The 16,590-nt window shown below is 44.6% G+C and overlaps 1 long non-coding RNA gene across 1 annotated transcript; it reads left to right on the forward strand.

The window, feature by feature from the left end:
- Positions 1–10,276: 10,276 nt before the first annotated feature.
- Positions 10,277–15,890, forward strand: LOC120846142. The gene is made up of 3 exons (XR_005716968.3): positions 10,277–10,484; positions 10,700–10,842; positions 15,604–15,890. It is a non-coding gene; the product is annotated as an uncharacterized LOC120846142 (long non-coding RNA).
- Positions 15,891–16,590: the final 700 nt, after the last annotated feature.

Here is a 16,590-nt window from a genome sequence, read left to right on the forward strand (position 1 = left end):
GCCATCTGTGGGCCGGACGCTCTGCGGGCCAGATCTTGCCCGCTGGCCGGGGTCTGAAGACCCCTGGTATAGACCATTCCACTAACTGCTCTAAGGGCGGTGCCATTTTGTTACACCCAATTCACTTTAATTCATTTCATTTACTCCCCAAATGCCATAATGCAAAATGGGCGATGGAGGCAGGAGAAAAAGGTGCAGAAGTGCAACTTGACGAAACCCCTGCTCCCTATAGACAGATCGGTTAGCGGCATATAATTACATTTGATGAAACAGAAAAAGGACATTTTTGCATTGACATTTATCCAGACATGTCATCGGAATCGGCAGGGTAAAAGAGGGATAGAGCAGGCGTCCGATGTCGCTAACAAAACTATCTTATCCCGAACAGCCTGAGTCAGCGGCGTCACGAGGGGGCGGGGGGGGGGGGGGGGGGGGAGGGGGGGGCGCCCCGGGTGCAGCGCGCAGGGGGGTGTCGGGCGGGCCACGAGAGCGGGGAGGAGAAGGGGGGGGGGGGGGGGGGGGGGGGCGTAATGTTGCGGCGTGCCACGAGGGAAGGGAAGGGGGGGAGGGGTTGTGGCGGGCTACCGCTCCAGGTGCCGCTGACCCTACTGACGCCACTGGCCTGAGGAAACCCGTCAGGAGCAGGAGGTCCTCAACGTTTGCAGATAAGATAAACAAGTCAGGAGATGTCAAGTTTCAAAGTTCTGCGGTCGTTAGCAGCGAAATTTGTTTAGAGCTTTTGGTTTTTTATCTTCAGTCCACTGCCGTCAATTACTATTAACGTTGCTGTTGCTTTTCGTTTCGTTTTTACTGAAATTTGGCGTTTGTTCTTGGTCTTCTGTTGCGCTTCCCTTGCGTAATATTTCTTTACCATATTTTTGCAAGCGAATTGCGTAAGGCCTTGCTGATTTGCATGCAGTAAAGGTGTTCAGATATGTAGACGACTATCTTTAACACAAATTCGGGGTTGGAAGAAGTTGCTGGGAGGATTGCCGATCGCGTTCTAAAACAAAAAAGCCTTGTATCTTTCAAAGTGGATAGCCATAACCCGTCTCAAGGCGGGCCTTGCAAAACGTTGAAAACACCAGATGACAAACAGTTTTTTACAGCAAGTAAAAAGGTTGCAAAAAATAGGGTACCACCTAACCTAATATCCAGCTGCTGTGAGATCATTCTTAAAAAAATAAAAATAAATAATGTTGTGTACCGAGCTTCCGCCAAGATCAACTGCGCAGCGCGAGCCATGTTGTCGAGCTGGTGAATGCGCGGGTGGTGCATTCACCAGCTCGAGAGCATTATATACACGAGCCAGTGCCCAAATGTTCAAGGAGTTGACTGTCACGAGCCCAATCGAGTGCTCACGCAGTACTCGTGTGTACAATAGACCGATCTCACCAGCTAGTTTGAGTACGCCACCGCTGCCGCCATGCATCGTGGGAGCTGTAGTCTTTCTGCACGCGCGACAACCTTGCTGGAGGCCTGCGCGAGCAGAGCGCGACATGAGCTGTCTCGTGAACTGGCGTCTGCCTCTTACGAACTACAGTTATGGCGACGTAACGCATGTGTGGAACGCTTGGTGAGATCGGTCTATTAACCGCATCCGACTATCGTCACCAGGAAGAAATCCCCGCGATACGTCATCGAACTTTGCGAAAGACACTGAACGACTGAGTCCGCTCTTATCCTTGAAATTACACCGCGACAAAGGAGCTTCTGTGTCCGTTTCGTACGAGTATTCTTGGGCTTGTTTAAATCGAGAAACATTCCCACTCAAAAACACTGCACGGCCACCTCAAGTCAAACTTGTTCTTTGTCACTTAGAATTAACATAGAAATTAAGTTCCATACAGGATGAATTCAGTAAAGCCGGGGTTTCACTGTTCTTACATCATACAAAAGACAGTCTGCACACAGATTCGAACGCGAGTCAACGCGAGATCCGCGCCTCGAATGCCGCATGGCAATGAGTTCAATGAGAAACTTGGCACGCGGCATTCGAACCACGGATGTTGCAGTGACTCGTGGTTGCAGACTGTCTTTTGCGTGATGTATGAGCAGTGTGATCCGGGCTTAACGCGCCAAGCGAGCTCATCGACAAGTGCTTCCGCGCATTCGAAGTACCCGATGACCCTCGAGGCGCTCAGGTAGTCCACACCAATGCGGAGGGCAAGCTCGTCTGCTTCTTGCGCAGGGGGTAGCGGTGACGTCAGAACGCCGAGCCCTGATTGGCTGATCGCGACCCCCTATCTGATGAGCGTCGTCTGCTCCTTTGCAACGTCGTCTGCGTCAGTCTCACCTTTCCTGCGACTTTCGGAAGTGCAGAGGCCAGATTCACGAAACGATCTTACGCCAAAAATGTGCGTAAGGCAAAACTTAAGAACAAATTCGTATTCGCGAAACGAGATTTTCGTAAGTTTTGCGCAGGTTACGACGAAACCCTACGACAGCTCCGAAGCTGTCTTACGCACTTCTTACGATCAAATCAGCATGGCCGACAGCGTCGCGGTCGCGACGACCCACGGACGTTTATTTTTCTACGTGCGCTTCTCACGCGTCCCGACTTCAAGCAGCAAGAAAAAAATAAAAAAGTACTTGAAACAGACCACGACGAACAAGAACGCTGGATCCACAAACACCCGGGAAAAGCTCCAACGGCCACGATTCCACCGACAACGACCAAGCGAGCTCGGCAGATAGGCCTAGAAGGCACTCCGACTCGGCGACCGTCTGCCCACGACCGGCTGGCGTGCTGAATGGAATATGCCCACGCGACCCTTGTGAACCCTTCCCGTCTTATACTTTGATCGCTGACCTCAATTTTAGATTAAGAGGTCAATCTCTTCCTCTTGTCATCTCCTTGTTTTCTGAGGCAGCGGTGAATCTCCGACAGACGCAGGAAAGGTAAAGCAGCCATCGCTTTGACTAGCAGACGTAAAGCAGACGACGTTAACTGCGCCAACCCACCGACGCCGTTAAAGAGTGAGGAGTCTCGCCGCACGCGAAAGGAGGGAAAAAGTATTTGGGAGGGAATTTGAGGATATTAACATTCAATGAAAAAAAAAGGCTTTGCAGCGCTGTGAAATAAACACTATACGCGAGTCTTCGCTCTGAAGTTCTGCTGCTGCGGAAGAACGTTCTGGACCGAATTCCATTGCTACCGACGCCGCAAAGGTCCCGGACACAAATACATCCGAGGTTCATGCCCTTCCTGTGCCAACGCAAGTGCCGCCGAACGTGCAAGTTCAAACACCGTCGACGCCTTGTCACGGGACTCTGCCGCATCATTCGACAAGCCGACCGGACACCGTGAGTGATTACGAGTGCAATTTCCCGTCGCTGCTTTCTGGATTATGGGGTGTCGACGGGGTGAATTCAGCAAGCACGACCTACGACGGTTTCATTCTGGTCAAGCTCCGGCGACGAGCCAAGCCGTCGCCTGGTATCGCAAAACCGGACAAGGTGAATGCTGTTTCTCGAACGTACGTCGTTTCGCGCTATTTGTGTCCCGGCTTGACCTGAAAACGTCTGTTACTGTCATTGTATTACCGATTGAGCCTTTGCTAGAAGGAAGAACGGTTGTCAGTTTCAAGATGACAACTAAGTTTCCATCGTACTCGTCGTTCCACATGGCTTGCGACGAAACAGAATTGCAGCTCTAACCAAACTCGAAGTTTGGCCCGAGGGCAGTATCTTCCACCAGTTTTTTGGTCGCCTTGACAATGCGCCTGTTCAAAATGAGGAAACCGTAACACGCGAGGATGGCTGCAACGATTAGTGTTTGCTATCAAAACGTGAGGGGCCTGCGAACGAACGCCGATGAGTTCATGCCCAACATAGTGACAATGAAGTTTGATGTTTTTGGCCTCACAGAAATTTGGCTCTGTAATGAGATACCTGACTCCAATTATTTTGCACCTAACTACAAAGTGTAACGCCGTGATCGAGATTACAAGTCTTCTGGTCAAAAGTTTGGTGGTGGCGTTTTATTTGCTAACGAGACATTTCTTTCGTCACATCGTCGTTTTGACCTGGAATCATTATCTGAGTGTGTCTGGGTAGAAATTAAGGCATGCGATGGCTTCAATTATCTAATTGGAAACTATTATTTTCACCACTTTCCGAGAAAGTAATTTTTATAGAAATATTTGAGACTTAGTAAACGCATAACATTTTCGGAATACAGAGTAAAAATATATGGAGAATTTAATCTTCCAGGAGTGGAAATCATGGTGTAAGGCGCAAAAAAACTACGGACACAAGAGATAAATCAGACTTACAGGCGCCTTTCACCATGATTTCCAACGTTCACCAACTAGCCCAACTATACAAGTTCTTCTCTACGAGTGGACTGGCCGCTGAGGTTTGCTAATTGCAACAACCTTACACTCTAAAAAACGCCCGTGCGTCTACTTTCCCGCACAACACTCGGAGAGCCAATCACCGCAACTTAAGGAGGCAGCTCAGCGAATGACGATGCCGAAACATATGTTTAGACGAAAAAACGCAGTCTGAGTTGTGACATTAAGCAATGCAAGCGTGACGTTTTGCATTGCTTAATATGTCACAACTCAGACTGCGTTTTTCGGTCTAAACATACGTTTCGGCATCTTCATTCGCTGAGCAGCCTCCGTAAGTTGCGCTGATTGGCTGTTCAAGTGTTGTGCGGAAAAGTAGACGCACGGGCTTTTTTTAGAGTGTATAAGATCAAATAAATCTTCATGGTTACTGTCGTTCATGAACTACTGTGGCATTAATAAACTTAACCCAATTAAGAATATCGCTGGAAATGTTCTCGACTTTGTTTTATCTAACATATCAGTCGATTCTGTGAACTCTCTTATATTATCTTCATTGCGAATAGATGAGTTTCACCCACCATTCGAGGTTATCTACTGCCTTCCACGAAAAAAGCCAATATCCCGTAGTTACTGTACTTACATCTTTGCCCAAGGAGATTATCTGAGCATGCACAGATACTTCGAAAACTTTGATCGGAGCGGGGTTCTTGCAATAACTGACGCGGAAACAGTGACTGAGAAGTTTTCGTCGATTGTTATGGCGCGATTGATACTTTTCAGCCTCAGCGAATTTTCAAGCACTCAACTTTTACAGAATGGTTTTTAAAAGATTTAAAAACATGCTTACTTAAAAAATATCGCTTTCACAGACTGTTTAAGCGAACTGGCAATACGTTATGCTACACTCTAAAAAAATCCCGTGCGTCCACTTTCCCGCACAACACTCGGATCGCCAATTACCGCAACTTACTGAGGCAGCTCAGCGAATGATGATGCCGAAACATATGCTGAGACCAAAAAAACGCACTCTGAGTTCTGACATTAAGCAATACAAAACGCCACGCTTCCATTGCTTAATGTCACAACTCAGACTATGTTTCTTGGTATAAACATATGTTTCGGTATTGTCATTCGCTGAGCTGCCTCCGTATAAGTTGCGGTAATTGGCTCTCCAGGTGTTTTGCGGGAAAGCGGATGCACGGGCCTTTTTTAGAGTATATACTTACCGCCGAATTCAGAAACCTCACTCAAACTACACTCAAACTGAAGGGCGCCTCCACTTCCTCGAGGAAGGCGCGAGGGCCGGCGCTGGCCAATCGCGACGGCGGATCCGTCCTCGCGATTGGCCAGCGCCGGCCCCCTTTTGCCCCCTTTTGCTTCTTATCTTCGTAAATGATATAGCGTCATATGTCGAAAATTCCGAGTTGTTGCTTGCAGGTGACATTAAGCTTTTTTTCAATGTTCCTACTCCTGTAGACTGCGAAACTTTACAGAATGATGTGTCGCGCATAGTTCAGTGGTGTAAAGTGAATTGCTTGTCACTGAACCCTCTCAAAACAAATGTATTGTTGCTGTGCAGATGTCGTAATGTAGAGCATAACGATTATGTATTAAAAGAAACTTTAATCAAACACATTTTTGTTGTAAGAGACCTCTGCGTGAGCATAGATAAGGAACTCACGTTTATTTGGCATGTGTGTTCTATTGTTGGCAGCGCGACAATGATTTTGGGACTGTATCTCGCATCACGAAGCTATTTAAAAACCCTGCCCGTATTATTCGTTTATTTTGATTTCGTGTTAAGTCAAGGCTTGATATACGGTTCTACAACTTGGAATTCTGTCAGAAACGCAGTCAGCATAAATTTTAAGTGCGCAAAAACGCTTAATACGCATCGTTTAGGATCGCTATCTTCAGTGCCGCTTTTATTTTGATTACAACTTTCTGCTAGATAAGTTCTTGCTGAAATCATTGTCTGACAGAAGAACAGAACGTGACTTGATCACTTTGCACAAGATATTAGATTAAATTATAGATAATGATTCGCTTTTATTCAATGTTAATATCCAATGATAATGCAGTGAGTGCGCAGGCGAGCTGGTGGATGTTAACCATTTTGTTCTTGGCCCGAGACTGAGGCAGGAAAAGAGGAAAGTTTCAAAGTAGAAGAAAAATGAGCAGTCGAGGACACGTCTCTAAAATAGAGACGTGTCCTCGACTGTTCATTTTTCTTCTACTTCGAAACTTTCCTCTTTTCCTGCCTCAGTCTCGGGCTAAGAACAAAATGGTTAACATCCACCAGCTCGCCTGCGCACTCACTGCATTATCATTGATTATACCTGAAGCAGGCTTGATCCCCTTCTCATGTACAACCACATCATCAGCGACACCGACCGCCTGAATTTCTCAAGTGGTAGCAGTATACTGGACCGGCTGGGACGTCGACTGGCGGAGCTGAAGGCCGAGGTTGCATATTTCGGCATCTGCCTTCGAAAAAGATTCGTGGACCCAGCTGCATTCAAACATCTTTCGGCATCGGGGGGCCATTAAAGCGGCAAGAAGAGGATCCTCAAGGCGTACAGAGAAGCCTCAAGTCAAAGAAATACGCAGCGCTTCCGAAAGACTTTGGGAGCTCCTGATGGGAGGTGATTTCAAGCGGCACAGAGACTACATCCTTTGAAACAGCACCAGGAGGACAATTTTCAACCGTATGTGGTATGTCAAACGAAGGCATGTTCTGGATAGCATTAAGATGAGATCTCAGGAGGGAAGGGCTAGAGAGTCACGGTTTTGTAGTTTTTTTCGATCGGAAGTGTGGAGGTTCTGTTATCAACCCGGGGGACGTAATGTTGTCAGGGAAGACGCAAGAAGTGTCGACTGTTCATTTTTCTTCTGCTTTGAAACTTTCCTTTTTTCCTGCGTCAGTCTCGGGCTAAGAACAAAATGGTTAATATCCATGTCCCCTCCCGTTTGTCTAGAAATCACTGTACTTTTTATGTCAATACCATATGCAGATCTTCACCCTTGTCTCGCATGCAATCACTGTTCAATCGCTTTGACAATCCAGGTATTGAAATTTTTAGTGATTCTCCTGTTTACCGCAAGCAATTGCAAGGGATCCCTACCTATCTGTGATGTGTGTTTTATTTTTTCTGGGTGTCAATTTGGCGTTTACTCGTTCATGGTGTATCAAAGTGAAGCCCTTCGGGTGGTTTTTGGACACTCGAAAATAAATATCAATAATATTAATATTATTTGTTTGTTTAAATCTCGTAATGTGGACTTTTTGAAGGAATCTCGGGTCATAAAATATGTAGCCAACTGCTGGGCAATTGTGTTGGTATCGCTCCGGAAGGTTACCGAGCCCGGCGCCTACGCTCACGGCGCTCTTAATCAGATAAACACGTAGCATAGAAACTTGATAGCAGCTCCTGGAGTGAAGATACTCGCGCTGGTCGGGTTTTAAAGCCTGGCGGTTTTCCAGAATCTCCAATACTCACCGGAGTCAGCCAATCATTGATGATCACGTGACCTTTCCACCAGTCAATCAGCGTCGAGCTTCGCGGTCGATTTTTCGGGCTTCACTAAATCTGGCAAGCCAAAGAACGTTTCACGTTAAAATGACAATTACGACGTTGAACTTGTTCGTGCCCTGGCACGCATAATCGTCCTTGGCAGAAAAATTATTCTTTCTTCTTTTATTTTTTTTTTAATTTTGAGGCAGCAGAAGGTGTTAGTATTTTAGATTACCTTGAACGATCATTTGATGACTTTTAATTGCTCTGTCAGTCAAGTGCTACTACCGATGCTTTGTGGGATTTTTTCGCTGATGTCACAGGTCACTCATTTAATTCACTCGTGCCTACCCGTTTCAAAACGACAAGACTAACCCTTGGATTACTAGGGTAGTTATACATATCAAACGAAAGCTAATTAGCGTCGTCGGAAAACGGACGCATTTAAACCACACGTTAAAAAATGCCAACGCGTCTACTTATCCGCAAAACACTTAAAGAGCCAATCTGTGCGATCTATGAAATCAGCTCGGCGAACGATGAGGCGGAACATCCGTTTAGACCTAAAAATGAAGTCTGCGTTGTGGCATTACGCAATGCAAAGCGTCATGCTTCTATTGCGTAATACCACAGCGCAGACTTCATTTTGAGGTCTAAACGGATGTTCCACCTCATTATTCGCTGAGCTGATTTCATAGATCTCAGAGATTGGCTCTTTAAGTGTTTTGTGGGTAAGTGGAAGCGCAGGCATTTCTTAGAGTGCAAGTGACGATACAGAGCTATGCATAGATGGCACTTGAGACCCTGAGTCACGAACTGAAAAGAGTCGTTATAAATTCAAATGAAAAATTTCTCACTGAAGCCCAAGCTAAATTTTGGCGATATGTTAATCCCCAAGAAGGAATGTGCTCCCGATAACAGTCAGCAACGAGCCGAGGCACTTAATTATTTCTTTTCATCAGTGCTTACTCATGACAGCACAGCTTTTCCAGCAGGGATATATTTTTTTTTGATTATCCTCCAGTTAATGATTTAATAATTTAAGAGCAGGGAGTTCTAAACCTCTTACTTAATATTGACATTAAGAAAAGTTCCGGTCCTGACGGAATTTCAAATATATTTTTAAAGCGTTAAGTTGAATGGAGCACTTTTTTTTTTTATTTCAATCCTTGATAAATAATGACTCTGTACCAAAACCCTGGAAGATTGCAAAATTATTCCTGTACACGAAGGAGAATCGGCTTCTTTTGTGGATAATTACCGCCCTATATCTCTCATTACTACATTTTCAAAACTTCTCAAACACATTGTTTAGAAACATCCTTTAGCGTTTATTAACAATTACGATATTTTGTATCAGTATCAACACGAATTCTGTAAATCTCTTTCTACAGCAACCCATCTCATTAAAACATTGCATGATCTTTCCCAAACCATAAATAACCGTGCTCAAACGGACATAATATTCTTAGACTTAGCAAAGGCTTTCGATAAAGTGTCTCATTATAAATTATTACTTAAAATTGAAGCCCTATTTAGGAACCCAAAGATTGCAAACTGGTTTCGCTCATATCTGTCATCCAGAGTACACTTTGTGGAGTCTGGAGGCTGTGTGTCTGGGCCATGCTTGTGCCTATCTCAATTACTCTACTCAAGATACTTCATTTCAAATACTTTTTAAAGTATCTCGGTATCTTGCGAATACTTCTCATCGAGAGTATTTGATACTATATTTTAATTACATTTCTGAGTATCTCGTACTCATTATATCAAATGCATATTTGACATTCCACCATTTTCCGAGTTCTTCGGTATGAAGTAGCGTGGGCGTGGCATGAACAAACTTGAACATTCTTTCGAGCAATCAAATCCTGTTGCTAACTCCGATAAGCTCCGATGACTTGAATTGAACTCGTGAAAACATCGCTTTTGTGCCAATTGTGATTCATAATTCACCCCAAAGTTCGTACAATGAAAGTTTTCTCCCTCGCCTTCCCAAAGACGCCTTTTTTCCCCTAGAGTTTCCCGCCAAAAATCCTCAAACAAAAGGGGTTGCTCTACGGAAGTAAAGATTGCCGCACTGAGGCGCAACGCAGAACGGGAAACGACCCACGACAACAATGCAGACTTCAGTGTGAAGAAAATAAAAATAGAAGAAAATGACAAGTTGTATATTTGACCCCGCTACGGCAAAACGCTTGTTATATGAAGACCAAGATATTTGTAGGATGAAGCACTACTGAGTACTGTGTCGTTAATATTGTAGGTGTAAAAGGACAGTGATAAAATACGAGAAAAGGTTAGCACATTGCATTTATCTAAGTTCAGAGACAGCTGCCACTTGTCACACCAGTGAGCAATGGATGATAAGTCGGTTTGCAGGGACGAATGATCGTCACTATTCATGATTGTGCGATAAATTACGCAGTCAACTGCGAAAAGGCGGATAATGGAAGAGACACAAAGAGGGAGATCATCAATGTAGATTAGAAAAAGAAGTGGTCCGAGTACGCAACCCCTAGGGACGCCTGATGTTACGTGAATTCTGATATCCAGGCGATGATAAGAGGATTAATTTTAAAGTGGTGAAGTTTGGTAAGGAGACGAGTATGAGATTCTCTTGAAGGCTTTTGCAAAGTCAAGATGGCATCGACTTGTTTTTATGTTCAAGGTTAGAGTGAATGTTATGTACGAATTCTAGGAGTTGCGTTTCACATGATAGTCCTTTCCTAAATGCATGTTGATTAACGTTGCGAAGGTTATTGGACTCAATATATTTTATGACATTTGAAAATATGATGTCTTCAATAATTTTAGATGGGATACTAATTAGCGATATGGGACAATAATTAAGAGGTGAATTTCGGTCTTCGGACTTATGTATAGGGATGACACGGAAGATTTTCCAGTCAAGGGGAATGTAACCAGAAGCAAGGGATTCACGGAAAATGTCAGACAAATAGAGATATGATATGTGTTTCGTGTTGAATAGTATCTTGGAATAGATGAGGCCATTCCTTGTATTTAAGGTAAGTTTCAGATTTTCGATGATTTTTAAGACACCGAACGGGTTGATAGTAATCGCTTCCATTTGTGGGTGATTAGGAATATGAAGCACCGGAACAGTATTAAGGTTTTTGTTGGTAGATACAAAACAAAAATATTTATTTAGGCAATAAGCACACTGCTTGTCAGTTAAATCCAGTTGTTTTATGTTTGTGAAAGTGAGAGGGTGAGAGGTTTAGGATTGATCATATTCCAGAACTGTTTGGGATTGTCGGACCATACTTTTATTACTGTCTTTTTCATGAAATTTCGATTTAGCGTTTGCAATTTCTTGTCTGTATAATTTTTCCCATTTTCATATTTATTCCGTACCTCCTTATTGGTGGATGATAGCTTAACTCTCTTAAATAACCTCTCCTTTTTGTTGCCTATTCTCTTAATTGCTTTAGTAAACAGTTGTGTCCGTCGGTTTAAATGTTAACCAGGGGTACATATTTCTGGGCTTAAAAGGATAACCTAGCTGTTCTTAATTTGGATCCAGTTTTGTTCAACTACGCGCAAGCGAAATGTTTGACAAATTGCTCGTAAAATATTTCTAATTCAGTGTTAATTGAAGCGTACTCAGCTTTATTATCTGGTGAAGGCATTTGCGTTTAATAAGAAGGAAAAGTTAAATTGTGCTATGGTGTGATCACTGAGCCCAGGAAATAATGAAAGATTATTAATAATACTAGGATCTGTAGAAAGTCAAGGGTCCAGTATGTTGCTGCTCTGCGCAGTGATTCCTGTTGATTGATTAATGAGCTGTTTGAGGTTGAAATGTCAACACATATCCATAAATGTTTTGATTCATTATTGCTGTTGGATAACGTGTCCCAAATAATGGCGGGATAGTTAAAATCACTGAGAAGTACAGGAGTTCCTTTGGGAAATTTTGAAGATAAGTTGCTAAGACACTCGTGTAATAAAGGAACAAAGTCTCTATACTCATGGCTGGTGGTCTGTAACAAAGGCCAAGCAGTATCTGTATGATGAAATATGAATCCACACTCTAAGAAATGCCCGCGTGTCTACATACCCGCAAAACAATCAAAGAGCCAACATCTGCAATCTACAAAATCAGCTCAGCGAATGATGAGGCGGAACATTCGTTTAGACCTAAAAATGAAGTCTGCGCTGTGGCATTACACAATGCAAAGCATCATGCTTGCATTGCGTAATGCTACAGGGCAGCCTTAATTTTCAGCTCTAAACAGATGTTCCGCCTCATCATTCGCAGAGCTGATTTCGTAGATCACAGAGATTGGCTCTTCGACTGTTTTGCGGGTTAGTAGTCGCGCAGACATTTCTTGAAGGGCAAGCCACCTCCAAGCCAGTTGCTGTAACCACTAACGATGATGACAAGCGGTTGTTTATCGCTATCAGTACTCCTCCGCCCCTCTGTTAATCATATCGCGTCTGTACATTGCATAATTAATGTTGGACGGAAATATTTCAAAGTCAGGAACCTCGGGGGTCAGCCACGTTTCGGTTATACTTCGTTTCAGCTTCGGTCCGAGCGCGGCCGATGTAATGAGCCGCAGGGCCAATCAAACACCGCAGAAAGCGCAGCGTCATGGCGTGCTCTCTGCGCTTGATAAGACTAGCCGGCGGAGGAGCACGCACAGAGAGACGGCGAATACCGGCTGGTCCTATCAACTGCAGAGAGCATGCCAGGACGTTGTGCCTTCTTCGCAGTTTGATTGGCCCTTCGGCTCATAACATCGGCCGCGCTCGGACCGAAGCTGAAACGAAGTATAGAAGAACAAAATCGGCTCGCGGTGATTGGCAACCTGCGTGCTCCGCAAAAAAGCGAACCCTCAGGTTTTCTTCATAAACAGTGCGGCTATTACTCGAGTAAATACAGTATTCGCTCCGAGGAATGACACGTTGGTTAGTATAATCATAAACGAAATAATTTTCATCCGTGTATAGGTTATCAAATCGCAGCCCGACACTTCTTTGGTTTCACAAATGCAAGCAGTTCCCTTCTGGCAACGCGTACGTTTGCCGGAAAGTCTTCGCCAATAGATAGTGCCCTTCCGTTTGAAACCGGCCGAAAGAACGGTTTGTATCTTTTTGAAGAAACAAAACTTTGCGATGATTGGTCTTTGTTTTTTGGGACTGAAAAACCAAGGCGATCTCTTTATGACAAGACCGTCCAACTCAATACTAAGTTTTTCAGTGCACACAGAGCGGACGAGCTGCTCTGATTCGGCCCAGGTTTCCGTTGCCTTGTCAGGAAGTCCATAAAACAGCAAGTTACACACCTGCGCCAACGACTTTTTGCGGCGTCGCAGCGTGCTTCTAGCTGCCTCAGCTGAGATTCAGAGACTTTGGTTCTATCACCATCAGCACAAACCGGCGCAGGATTTAACTTCAATGAAACCAGCTCAGCTTCGAGGTTTGTGACTCGGGAGGAAAGACTAGATGCGAGTATGTCCGTTTGCGTCTATTTTTCTCCGAGTACTTTTACTTGGTCCATCAGAGCGCTTTGTCCGGTTTCAAGTTCTTTTGACAATCATGTGAACACTTAACAAAACTTCTTCGCTTTCTGCCTTAGTGAAGGGCGGCGGATTCGATTCAGTGACACCACATGCACATAAGAGCAGCCGTTTCCAAAACGTAACCAGGCATGACCGTGTCAGTAGGTAACTTAAATACTTTTATCGAGTGTTTTGTCCAACACTGGTCTGGGCTCGCTCTTGTGGCCTCAGGAGTACCTCAGGGTAGTGTGCTAGGCCCAATTTTGTTTTACAGCGATATCACAGCGATATTAAAGCGATAGCTGTAAGTGGGACACTTCGCGGTTTCGCGCCGTTGACCGCACTCCATACCGACGCGGGCGATTTGCGGCACTCCGCTCAAACATTCCACGGGCCGCTTATAACAAGATACCAAGCAGCCAAGATAACGTGCATGGTCATCCATGGTAGCAAGATGACATGCATGGTCAGTAAAACAGTCCCCGCCGGGCAATCTGGCAGTGCACTGGTATAGGTGCTCATGTGACCCAGAATTAGCTGAAACAACAATTCTCGAGCGATACGCAGGTAAAACTGCCTTAAAATTTTAGTATGCATTCTAAATCAGAGAGGAAGAGAAGGCAAGCAAACAGTGTTTTATTTTCTAAACGAATAGCCAAAAAGATTGTAATAATAGTCTGTGTTTATTTTAATAAACCTTCATTTTAGAGGGTACTTCGTCTTGTCTACTTTCTTGTCCCTGTTTATTCGGCGCTTTTCGTTTAGCTCGTGTAACTATTTGTACCGAAGTGACGTACTAAAACACGCTCCCCTCTTACGCAGACAGCTGAAATGCTCTCTACTCAATACAGCCTTCATTGGTTTCAAAACGCTATGGAGTTTTCGTTCGGTGTGTTACTCGGTTTCATGCAAAACACCGATGCGGACTCTATGGGGCGCGCTCGCACCTTTACCGTTCATTCAGTCCATCTGCTCCCAAAAATTATACCTTAGCGCAGGAGTCTCAAACACGCGGCCCGCGGGCCGCATGCGGCCCGCAGGCAACCGGCTGCGAGTCTCGGTTCCCATATCTCGAGCGCTAGAAACGGCATGCGCCATAGTGATCTCATCTCGTCTATTCATTTTCCCTCAAGAAGTAGCTCTGCTCTTTTAACGTATTCACATTGTGTATACTGATCTGTGTTCATTTGCACTTGGTTTCGCTTTATTTTTTTGCTTCTCAGTTTTTTGTAATGTACAACAATTCCGCTACAAGGCTGCAAGCGTGAGTTGTTCGTTCAAGGATGTATCTCGATTGCGCGAACTCTCGATCAACAGGAGCAACTGCCAAAGATAAAGCTACGAGCTCGCGATTCTCGCCTTCAAAAGATATCCCCATTAAAAGACACGTATTTGTTCAGAGTATTGTAATAAAAAACGCTAGGAAAGCAAGAACTGTCAAATTAACTGACTGCTTTTTTTAGATACATGTTGGGGTTGGTTAAATCCTGCGTGAATTGAGTAACGGGAACGACGATATACTTGCTCTCCTGTTCCATGAAAAATGCCGGGACGTTGGCGTGGCGGTGTCATTTTATTAATGCGAAAGCATTAACTGTCCCATGGAGCGAGCCGACGTCATCAGCTTTGAAGCCGCGCTAAACGGCACCTCAACTCCTTTCTCCAAGTGAAGCCGCGATCTGACGGCTCCCAGCTTTGAAGCCACACAAAAAGCCTATCCAAACGGCGCCTAGTTTCCACGCTCCCAATGGAGCGCAGTGAAGCCGAAATCCATCAGATTTCGGCTTCGGTCCCATTGGCTGACGCGCGTCGTGGTTTCAAGGAACGAGGCTTCCATAGGTCGCTGCGCGTCAGTTTTGACGACCGCTTCCCCATGGCGCTGCGTGTCCGCGCCGCCAGCGCGCCGGTACAAGGAATCGGCTTGTGCGCTCGGACAGACCGCCAGCGCGCGGGAAAGGAATCGGCCGAGAGCGGCGGCCCGGACGATGTCAGCGCAGCGCGGCCACGTCACGAGGACACTCGCAAGAGCGACGTTCATTCTTTCGCATTCACAACTCAAAAGAAGTGTTTAGGTGTACCTCGAGCCTTTTTCCTGGTTATCACATGAGGCCAGTTCCCAAATTAGTCATATGAACAGATCAAATATAAAGATTTCACTGACAAAACTGTGAGTTTACGAAAAGCATAAGGCACAACGTCTCTCTCTTTAAAATTTTTAGACTCCCCCCCCCCATTCTACGCTGGCCCGCGACCTTTCAGGCGTGAGCTGTCTGGCCCCCACGCTCAATTGAGTTGGAGACCACTGCTTAGCGGCTCCTACGTCGCACCACAGCTCTAGCTGTGTTTCATCTTACGGGTTGCGTAAGTGTGTAAAATTTTTATTGTTCACAGGCGACATCCGCCGTGGTATGTCAGTCCCAATGAAATTGTTTGCTGATGATTGTGTTTTGTACAACAAAATCGAAACTCCACAATATCAAGTTAATCTAAACGATAATCTGCTCAAAATCAAACATTGGTGCGACGAATGGCAAATGGAGCTAAACCCTCGGAAATTGCTTTTTATTTCAATAACGAAAAAAAAAAAAAAGTCAATTCTTAAGCTTCATAAGCGGTACCAAACCAGTCTGTGTAGACAAAATAAGTATTTAGGATTGTCGTTTGCGAGTGATTAACAACGGGATACTCCTGTCGAAAATGTTTCCCTGAAAGCTAGCCATGCAGGCACTCTGGTGTTTTCTAGAAAAAAATCTCGCAAGTGACGCCAAAAAAAAAAAAAAAAAAAAAAAAACTGGTTTACAAAACTTCTGTGAGACCTCAGGTTCTCGAATATGCAAAAACAGTATAAGAATCATATCTAGTAAAAATTCGTCAAAACTCGATGTAGTCCAACGGCTTCGACCTAGGTTCCTTTTTAACAAATACAACCGTTCCCGTACATCCACTGATCTTTGTAGACTTGCTCCGTGCTTTTGAGTTAAGAACGGAGTCTGACCGCTTAAAATTCATTTTTTTTCTGATCTTACATGGCTTTGTTAAAATCGAAAAGAATTATTACGTGAATGCACGCTTTGGTGAGTATCAATAAATACATACTAAATAAATAAATAAAAAGGAACGCTAGCGAGCCGCGCAGAGCCAGAGCACGCGGCATACGTAACGGTTTCGAAATCTACTTTGAAATTGTTTCCTGCATGTGTCTGACCCGATGTTTATACCTTGGCTCTTTTTGACGAATGTGTAAAC

Source organism: Ixodes scapularis, unplaced genomic scaffold (assembly GCF_016920785.2).
Source record: "Ixodes scapularis isolate PalLabHiFi unplaced genomic scaffold, ASM1692078v2 PGA_scaffold9__187_contigs__length_104089568, whole genome shotgun sequence".
Classification (NCBI taxonomy): Eukaryota; Metazoa; Arthropoda; class Arachnida; order Ixodida; family Ixodidae; genus Ixodes; species Ixodes scapularis.